The 9,988-nt window shown below is 42.8% G+C and overlaps 1 pseudogene across 1 annotated transcript; it reads right to left on the bottom strand.

The window, feature by feature from the left end:
• Nucleotides 1–667: 667 nt before the first annotated feature.
• LOC309616587 (heterogeneous nuclear ribonucleoprotein U-like protein 1 pseudogene) lies at nt 668–9,923 on the bottom strand (annotated as a pseudogene). Its single transcript has one exon. The product of its transcript is annotated as a heterogeneous nuclear ribonucleoprotein U-like protein 1 pseudogene (transcript).
• Nucleotides 9,924–9,988: the final 65 nt, after the last annotated feature.

Raw genomic sequence — 9,988 nt, 5'->3', positions numbered from 1 at the left:
TATCAATTATATCCAGTTAATTGATGGGGCTAGAAGTCAACTGTGTCCTTACCGATTTTCCATTATTAAAAAAAGGGTGTTGAAGAAATCCAATTATAATAGTGGATTTATTTATTTCTCCTTGTAGTTCTAAAAGTTTTTGCCTCACATATTTGGATGATCCATTGTTAGGTACATATAAAGATTACTACTGCTTTGTTACACCTGTATCATTATGTAATGGCCTTCTTTATCCCTGATAATTTTCCCTGATCTGAAGTCAGCTTCCTCTAAAATTAATATAGCTGCTCCAGCTTTCTTTTGATTAGTGTTAGCATGCTATACTTTTCTCTATTTTTTTTTTTTAAATCAGGGTTGAAACCTTGCTTCCTTCCTGCTAGGAGGTGCCATGTCATTTATTGAAACAAAACAAAACAGGGCAAACACATTTCTTAATAAGCACAGTTTGTTAAAGTCCTGTTAAAACATATGGATCAAGGGGAAGTAAAAATAATCAGAGGATCACTGTAGGAAAAACCTTTAGGTCTGGCACCTGGGAGAGCTCTGGAGAGGAGGCAGTGAGAAACTTCATGTTCTGAAAGGAAGGAGCCCCCCAACTCCCTTCTTTCCTCTCACCCGATTAATCCCACCAGAAACTACCAAGACGCCCAGAATAAAAGGTTTCAAGTTCAATAGTCACACTCTCTCCAAATACAAAAGGCAGGTACAATTCAACTCAACACAGAAGCTTGTGTGCAAAGTTACGGGAAACTGAGACATTGTATAAAAAGTTAGGTTAAAGATGATTCTGTGGTTTTGTTTTGTGTGTGTTTTGTTTTGAGGGTGTGGCTCTTCCTCGGTCACCTGAACTCAGCAAAGAAATGGTTATCCTGATGAAATATCAACAGCTGACCCACAGTAAAAAGGGATAAATTCTAAAAATTAAAAAAAAAGAAGCATAATTACCAAAAAAAATCTGTTGCTTCTTCCTCCCACTGCATTTTGCTTTTTTAAACTTGTGTGTGTGTTTAAGTTTTTGATTTTTTTTTTTAAATCCTGAAAAGTAGACAGTAAAACAGCTCCTGGAAGAATTTACAACCAACTGCATGAGAATCTGGGAAGCTGAGGGGCTGGAGCAGGGCTGGGACCAGAGTACAGGAAGGGGCCCTCCCCACAGCCCTGTAGCCTCACTGTACGACCAAGGGAGGAGGGTCTTTAGTCAAAAAGGAGGAAGGGAGGAAGAGGAAGAGGAGGGGGGTGGGGGGACAAACAAAATAAATGGTCATTGTTGCCTGTTTGAATCCAGAGGAAAATGCCCGGCCCTGTGTGGGGGAAGAGCCCCTTGGAAGGGAGGCAGCCCTGGGAGGACCCGTCCCCCAGCACCACGTGACCCAGTGGGGGTGGACAAGGGGGGCCAAGGTGGGCGCTGGTGGAGGAAGCCGGCAGAGGCCTCCAGGACACACTGGCTACTGTGTGCTTGTGCCCCCCTGTGTGTTCCCGGAGTAGCTCCCGTAGTCGTAGTTCCCATAGTACGTCGGCCACTGGCCCTGGTTCTGATAGTACTGGTTCCGCTGCTGGGCATACTGTTGGTACTGGTTATAGCTGGGCTGAGGGTAGGTCTGTGCAGTGGGGGGTGGCGGAGGGGTGTAAGGGGCTGGGTTGTAGCCGCCGTAGCTGCCATAGTTGTAGGCAGGTGGTGGCGGAGGTGGAGGTGGTGGAGCTGTGTAGCCCTGGCTGTAACCTCCTTGGTTGTAGGGAGGTGGCTGGCTGTAACTCGGCTGTGGAGGGCTGTAGCTGCTGACAGGAGGGGTGCTGGTATTGGCGCTCGAGCCAGGGATGTTGCTGCTCTTCGTGTAGCTGCCAGCCCCCGGGGGGTTCCGAGCAGGGCTGTAGCTGGGTGGCGGTGGAGGCTGCTGCGGCGGTGGCTGCGGGGGCGGCGGCTGTGGCGGCGGCTGTTGCTGGGGAGCCCGGTTGTAGCTGCCTCGGGTGTTGGAGTTGTTGTTATCCCGGCTGTCGCTACCCCAGCCGTTCTGGTTGTCGCCACCACCTCCACTGTGGTTGAAACCTCCTCGGTAGCTGCCTCCTCCACTGCCTCCTCCCTGATTCTGGAAGCCTCCTCTGTTTCCCCCGGGGGGACCTCGGTTGTCATAGCGCTGGAAACCGCCGCCACCCCCAAGACCCCAGAAGCTGCCACTGCCTCGGTTGTCAAAGCGCTTTTCAGGGGATGGCCCAGCCTTGTGGCCTTCCTCATTGTATTGCCTCACCAGCTTGTCTGCTTCCTCTCGCTGCAGCTCAATGAACAGCACCTCGTCCAGGAAGTCCCCAACATCTGGCAACGTGAAGTTGGCTTTCATTTCTAAGACCGTGTGATCTGGGACATCCTTTGCTTCTTCGTTGGTTTGCTTTATTGTTCGGTCTTTTAGGTCCTCATCAGTGGGACAAATTACAATAGCTTTGCGCTGGAAGCCTTCAAATGGTCTCATTTTTCGTCTCTGGGCTGACCCATAAACATTTGTCTGATCTAGGATATAGTTGCGTTTCTTTCGGGCAGCGATCTGGATGAGGCGGTTGAGGCACTGGGTGGCCTGCTGGATCAGGACGTCCCAGCAGCCAGCGTAGTTCCTCTGACTGCGTAGGCCCATCATCCGCATCTTATCCATGATGGCATTGGTACCCAGGATGTTATACTTCTTGGAGGGGTTGGAGGCTGCATGTTTCATGGCCCATGTGGTCTCACCGGTGGCAGGCAGGCCCACCATCATAAGAATCTCACACTCTGCCTTGCTCTTTGGTCCAACAGTGCCCTGGATTCGCTCACTCAGGGGAAGGTGCTGGATGAAGGTGTAGCCTGGGAGGACAGAACAGTAGGGCTCTGCCCTCTGCCCGAAGTTGAACTCCACTGCACAATTCTTCACCAGGACATGAGGGTAGAGGGCCTGACCCCCTAAGTCTCCCTTCTGGATTCGGAAGGCAATGCCCATCTACTTCCCATTTTTGGTGAAGGAAAGTTCCACGTCATTTCCACATTCAAAGTCCGCAAAGCAGCCAATCACATCATTCTCTGCAAATTTGTCTCCATAGTTTTCAAACCAGCTATTGGTGGACTTCTTCCCAGTGCCTCCATAGCCATAGGAGAAAGGCTCTTCGCCTAGCTGAGTGCTGCAGGAGTCCAGAGACCAACCAATATGGACAACGTGTGGGTCGGGCTCTGTAGATGGAAGGTGCTTCACAGAGATTTCCTCATTGATCTTCATCTCAAAGCACACACGGCCCCTTCCGACCCCATAGCTGGCACGGGCTCCTGACCACAGGTATGCAAAACTTTCAGTTGTGAGTGGGTAGCCACTACTCCGGTCTCAGGCCACCTTGAAGTGGAGGTCGCAGTTATATGTGTCAATGGCAACAAGGGTGTCGTCAAAGTCATCTTCATCCTCTTCAGCAGGAGGCTGAGGAGAGCGGCCCCTCTTATCCTCTCGGTGCTCGCAATACCCCCATCCCCGGTTTTCTTCATAACGCCTCTTGCGACTCTGGAACTGCTGTCTGTCTGGTTTGAGTTGAGATGCTTCGGGCAGGAGGAAGCTGGTGGGTGCCTCTTGCTTCATCTCTGTCTTCACTTGTACTGGGCGATAGGTCCATTTCCAGCGTTCTCCTCTCGTAGCCTGACTCGTTCTCTTTCTTGATGACCTGCATCTCATAGAATTGGTTCTGCATGGTAATATTGTCCATGACATCTCCTCATTGTTGTGCCCGGGTCGCCCCGGTTCGTCATCGGCCTCGAGCTCCCGCTCGTCGACGGGCTCCTCGGCCTCCAGCGCCTCCTGCAGCCGCTCAGTAAGCTCAGCCTTGAGGCCACGAGTGTCCAGGCCACGGCGCTGCAGCTCCTCGCGAAGTTCGTTCACCTTCAGTCGGCGTACATCCATGGCCCGGGCCCCCAGGGCGGCCCCTGAGCCCGGCCCGGCCTCCCAGGGCCCAGTCCCCCTTAAACCTTTCCTGTCAGGAGGCAAAGGGGGAAAGGGGGGGCCCACTCCAATCTCTATTTTTTTTAAATTTATTTTTTATTTTTATTTTTGGCTGTGTTGGATCTTTGTTGCTGTGCGTGGGCTTTCTCTGGCTGTGGCGAGCGGGGGCTACTCTTTGTTGCGGTGCGTGGGCTTCTCATTGCAGTGGCTTCTCTTGTTGCAGAGCATGGGCTCTAGGCGCCTGGGCTTCAGTAGTTGTGGCATGCAGGCTCAGTAGTTGTGGCATGTGAGCTCTAGAGCGCAGGTTCAGTAGTTGTGGCGCACGGGCTTAGTTGCTCTGTGGCATGTGGGATCTTCCCAGGCCAGGGCTCGAACCTGTGTCCCCTGCATTGGCAGGCGGATTCTTAACCACTGCGCCACCAGGGAAGCCCCACTTTCCTCTATTTTTGATTTTATCTTTGATATGTAAAGTGGTTATTGATATAATTGGATTAATACCTATCATATTTATTACTGTTTTCTGTTAATTGTCTCTGTTGTTTTGTTTGTTTTTGTTTAAACCTAGACTTCATGTGCTGGGTAAAAGGAACACTGGTAAGACCTTTAGTGATGTGGTGATAAGGTGTAGGGGGAGGGGTTATGTTCTATAGTCCTGTGATTAAGATTCAGTCTTGGTGAAACTGCCACTGGACTGTGAACTTTGCCAGTGTCTCTCAGTCTACCTCCCTCCCTCAGGTGGGACAGGATGACTAGAGTGGGCTGGAGCTGAGCATTTCTTTTCCCTCAGGTTGGTGAGACACTAATGAAACCTCAGTAGGTTATAGGCTCTGGTACAATAGTTTCTCTTTGTGGCATGCCTTATTAAGAACAGAATGCTTTGAGAATATTTCAAAATAGCGACTTTCCCCCTCTCTCTGCCAGAAACACAATGGGGAGTTTTCTCCAGTCCTCACTATGAGGACTTGATTGGGCTCCTGGAGGTAAAGCTCATAAAAATGCAGGGGCTTCTTAAAGACTCAGACCCCCTTGGAGCATTTAACTCTCAGATTTGTCCACACTGAGCCTCCTGCAATTTGTCCATTACAGTTTAGGTTTTCCATCTTCTGTACTGGTTCCCACAGAGGTTTCTGCTAATGTGCCTATGCTCTGGTAAGTTGTGATTCTCTGTATCCACGTGTCTGTGGGCAGCAGTTTACCCTGTGACCTTAATTCTCTGATGGATCTACGCAAGAGTTGATTTTCAGTTCATTCTGCTTTTTACTTGTTGTTATAACGGATTGATGACTTCCAAGCTTGTTATGGACTAGAAACTGGAAGTCTTATCTCTAGTTGATTTTTTGTAGTGACACGTTTCGATTCCCTCCTCATTTCCTTTTTTGTGTATTCTATAAATATTTTCTTTGTGGTTACCAGAGGAATTACATATAACATCCTAAAGTTACAACAATCCATTTTAAATTGATACCAACTTCAATTGCATACTAAAGCTCTATTCCTTTACAGTTGGCTCCTTCTCTTTATGTTATTGATATCACAAACTGAATCTTTATATATTGTGTATACTTTAACCTAGATTTACAATTATTTTTATGCATTTGTTTTTAAATCTTGTTTAAAAAAAACCCAAATTTTGCAAATCAAAATTACATTAATACTGTTTTTATATTTATCCATGTCTTTACCTTTATCAGCGATCTTAATATTTTTGATGGCTTACAGTTGTGTCCGGCATCCTGTAGTGCCTGATATTAGGGAGATGGAAAATACTCCATCCCCAAATTCCTAGCTTACCTGTAATGATTTCTTTAATTTCATTCTTTGATTCATGATTTTAGCCAAAAAACAAAATAAAAACCCAAACAGTTCCCAAACATATACACTTCCCAAAAATGTTACCAGTAATTAGGAGCAAATAGGACTTCATGTTCAAATTAGTTTGGATCACACTTGGATAAACCAGTTAAGTGGGAGTTCTGTCTCTTTTTTTTAACTGCACAGTTAATATGCTGCTGTGCATTATAGGATGTGGGATTATAAGGCTATTGCTAAGATGCAGACATAGTATTTGGAGGTAACTCCTAAAGTCACTCATTATATCCACATTCATTTTATTATAGAATGTAACATACTGTTTTGTTTTTAACAAAATATTTTGCAAAGTGCGTGGCAATGGTGAGATGCATTAAACTATAGGTGACTGGTGTTTTCTGGATCGCTAAATATTTGGAATGTGGACAGAATGGTAGTGATGATAGCAGTGACATCACAGCAGATGGGGTAACAACTCATTTTGAGATCAGGTTGCATGTATGTTGACATATGTAAAATGGTGAATATATGTTATAAGAATATATTAAAAATCCAATTCTAGGGACTTCTCTGGTGGTGTAGTGGTTAAGAATCCGCCTGCCAATGCAGGGGACACGGGTTCCATCCCTGGTCCAGGAAGATCCCACATGCCATGGAGCAACTAATCCTGTGTGCCACAACTACCGAGCCCTCGTGCCATAACTACTGAAGCCCATGTGCCTAGAGCCTGTGCTCTGCAACAAAGAGAAGCCACAGCAATGAGAAGCCCGCACACCTCAATGAGGAGTAGCCCCCGCTCGCCGCAACTAGAGAAAGCCCTCGCACAGCAATGAAGACCCAATGCAGACAAAAATAAATAAATTTTTAAAAATCCAATTCTAATAATGCTTAGAAAAATAAAGCTCAAGGAAACATAGAAGATATTGGGGCTTGGTCAAACAAATTCTCAATCTTATGGAGTTTAGATATATAAACTCCAGATTTCCCATAGGAATTATCTTTTGTTGCATTTCAAGAATCCCTCACTATGGATCTATTTGTTTTCTGAGTTTGGATAGCACAGAATACTGTGTTAACCTAATCTATTTGACGTCTGTGTTTCAGAAAGTGACTCCAGGCATACCTCAGAGATATTGTGGGTTCGGTTACAGACCACTGCAGTAAAGAGAATATGGCAATAAATTTTTTGGTTTCCCAGTGCATATGAAAGTTAGTTTATACTATACTGAAGTCTATGTTTACCCTACACTGTGTAATCTATTAAGTGTGCAGTAGTGTCATGTCTAAACAATGTACATACCTTTAAAAAATACCTTATTGCTCAAAAATGCTAAGCATCTTTGGAGCCATCAGTGAGTTATAGTAGTAACATCAAAGATCACTGATCACAGATCACCATAACAAATATAATAATGAAAAGGTTTGAAATATTGCGAGAATTACCAAAATGTGACAGACACAAAGTGAACAAATGCTGTTGGAAAAATTGTGTTGATAGACTTGCTCAATGCAGGGTTGCCACAAACATCCAATTTGTAAAAAACGCAATACCTGAGAAATGTAATAAAGCGAAGTGCAATAAAATGAGGTATGCCTGTATCTAGAGCAAGGATTGATGAACTTTTTCTGTAACAGGCCAGATGATAAATATTATAGGCTTTGCAAACCACTTAGTCTGTCACAGGTACTCAACTCTGTTTTAGTGTGAATGCAGCCAAAGACAATATGTAAGTGAATACATGTGGCTCTGTATTAAAAACTTTACTTATGAACAATGAAATGAATTTCATATAATTTTCCAATATATTATTTTTCTTTTCATTTTATTTTAACCACTTAAAAATGTAAAAACCATTCTTAGCTTGCAGGCCATACAAAAACAGGCAATGATCTGAATTAGTTAACTGACCCCTGACTTAGAGTTTGATGGTAAGTTTTATCGAAAGTATTTGATTTCTGAGTTTAGGTAATGGATTCAGATTATGATGAATATCTGTATTCTTTTAATAGACTGCTAGAATAAATTTTCATGTTTGCAGACTTAGTACTATATGACACTCAAATTATTATATTTTTGACATCAGGATTATGTAAAACTCACAGAACAAGATGGCAAGCTTTTTCTCTCACATGATTTGTAAATTCCTTGAATATTTGATAGATTTTGCCCATAAAATGATCTGGCTTGGTGATCTCTTTAAGTAGAGATTACATCAAAATATTATTTCTGCATTGTTTGGGTCTATTAAGGGTTTACATCTTTTGGAGTTAATTCTGTCATTACATTTTCCTACAAATATCACATATTTCACTTGATTTCCAGATATTAGTAAATACATTAATCTCTCTAAACATAATCATGTCCATATATAATTTATGTATTCATCTGTCTTCTATTTTTTCCATCAGAGTTACCAATGCTTGTATCTATATGTATTTTTTTCGGACAAAGAAATAATTTTACTTTTTCCTTGAAGTATTTTTGCCTTTTATTTTTACTGATACCTTTTATTCTATATTTGGATTTAGTTTGCTTTTATTTTTCTAGCATTTTGGCTTGTACATTTAGTTCACTTATTAATAATTTCTTTTTTCCTTTTGGCCGTGACATGCAACTTTTGGGATCTTAGTTCCCTGACCAAGGATTGAACCCCGGCCCTCAGCAGTGAGAGCGCAGACTCCTAACCACTGGACTGCCAGAGAATTCCCTGTTAATAATTTCTTCATGTTTTAATATCCACATGCCTATTAGGCTATACATTTTAATCTAAATACAGATCTGGCTGCCTGTCAACCCTCAACGTTTTTCTACATAATGTGCTTATTTTCATATATTCATAATTCAGGGATTGATTTCCTTCTTAACTAATATTTGGAGGGGTGTTATCAATATTCAGATATTGTTGGCTATCATATTTTTTTCCCATTCTGGAAAAGAATGTGACCTACATGTGTTCTGCTTTGAGGGAGAAGTGATTATTAATATTTCATGTTTTGCTCTTTTTTGACAAATGTGTTTTCAACTACTATAAATAGGTTTTTTTGATGGGTATGAAATTGTGCAGCATGAAATATGAGGTGTGAATGTAGGCTTATTCACCCATTCTTTGTCTTTTTCTTAGGATTTTAATTTTCTTTTTAAACTTCATGCTGAATAAGGAGTAAGTGTTGGTGAGATGCTTTTCTAAAAACATTATACCCACTGGTCTTTTTTCATTATAAATTCTTTGATATAAATTAAGGTGTGAACATGATGAAACATGGTAGAAGTCCTTTCCACAAATAATAACAGTGAAAATATTACTGCTAACGTTGGATAACTATCAGCTAGTTACTGTATACTGGTAAGAGTCCCAACCATTTTACACTTAACTCATTTATCCTTACAGCAATCCAAGACACACATCATCAGTATATATTTATACAAAAAAAATTATAAAGCAGCACTTTTTCTACAAGCATTTGCTTATTTGGTTGTGTGTGCATGCACGTAAAAAAGTTTTTTTTAAAAGGTCTCAAAGGATAGGGCTTCCCTGGTGGCGCAGTGGTTAAGAATCCACCTGCCAATGCAGGGGACATGGGTTTGAGCCCTGCTCCAGGAAGATCCCACATGCCGTGGAGCAACTAAGACCATGCGCCACAACTACTGAGCCTGCGCTCTAGAGCCTGCGAGCCACAACTACTGAGCCCACCTGCCACAACTACTGAAGCCCGTGCACCTGGAGCCCATGCTCCGCAATGAGAAGCCACTGCAATAAGAAGCCCACATACTGCAATGAAGAGTAGGCCCTGCTCACTGCAAACAGAGAAAAAGCCCGCATGCAGCAAAAAAGATCCAACACAGCCAAAAATAAAATAAATTTTTAAAAAAAGTCTCAAAGGATAAAAACAAATTTGTAATAGTGATTATGAGGGAATTGGGAGTTATTGGCAATTTTTTATAGGAAGAAAATGTTCATCAGTTATTTCAGCACTGATATTTAATGTTTTTTTTAAGTTTCAAACAAAAAAAGTACTAAAGTTGCATTTAGAAGGCAACTTTTCTAACTGCAAAGTTTAAACAGGCACCAAAATGTTTATCGGTAGTTATTTAGCAAAATGATAGTCGACCACAGAAAAGATTATTATGATACCATTAAAAAGAATGATACATAAACATCTATACTTGCTGAAATAGTAGCATGATAAAAGCAGGTTATGGTACAGCATGCATGTCACGATTACACTAAATAAAGCCTGGA

This window comes from Balaenoptera borealis (genome assembly GCF_965194805.1).
Source record: "Balaenoptera borealis genome assembly, chromosome: 19".
NCBI classification, from domain to species: Eukaryota; Metazoa; Chordata; class Mammalia; order Artiodactyla; family Balaenopteridae; genus Balaenoptera; species Balaenoptera borealis.
This window is presented reverse-complemented; position numbering and strand designations above follow the sequence as displayed.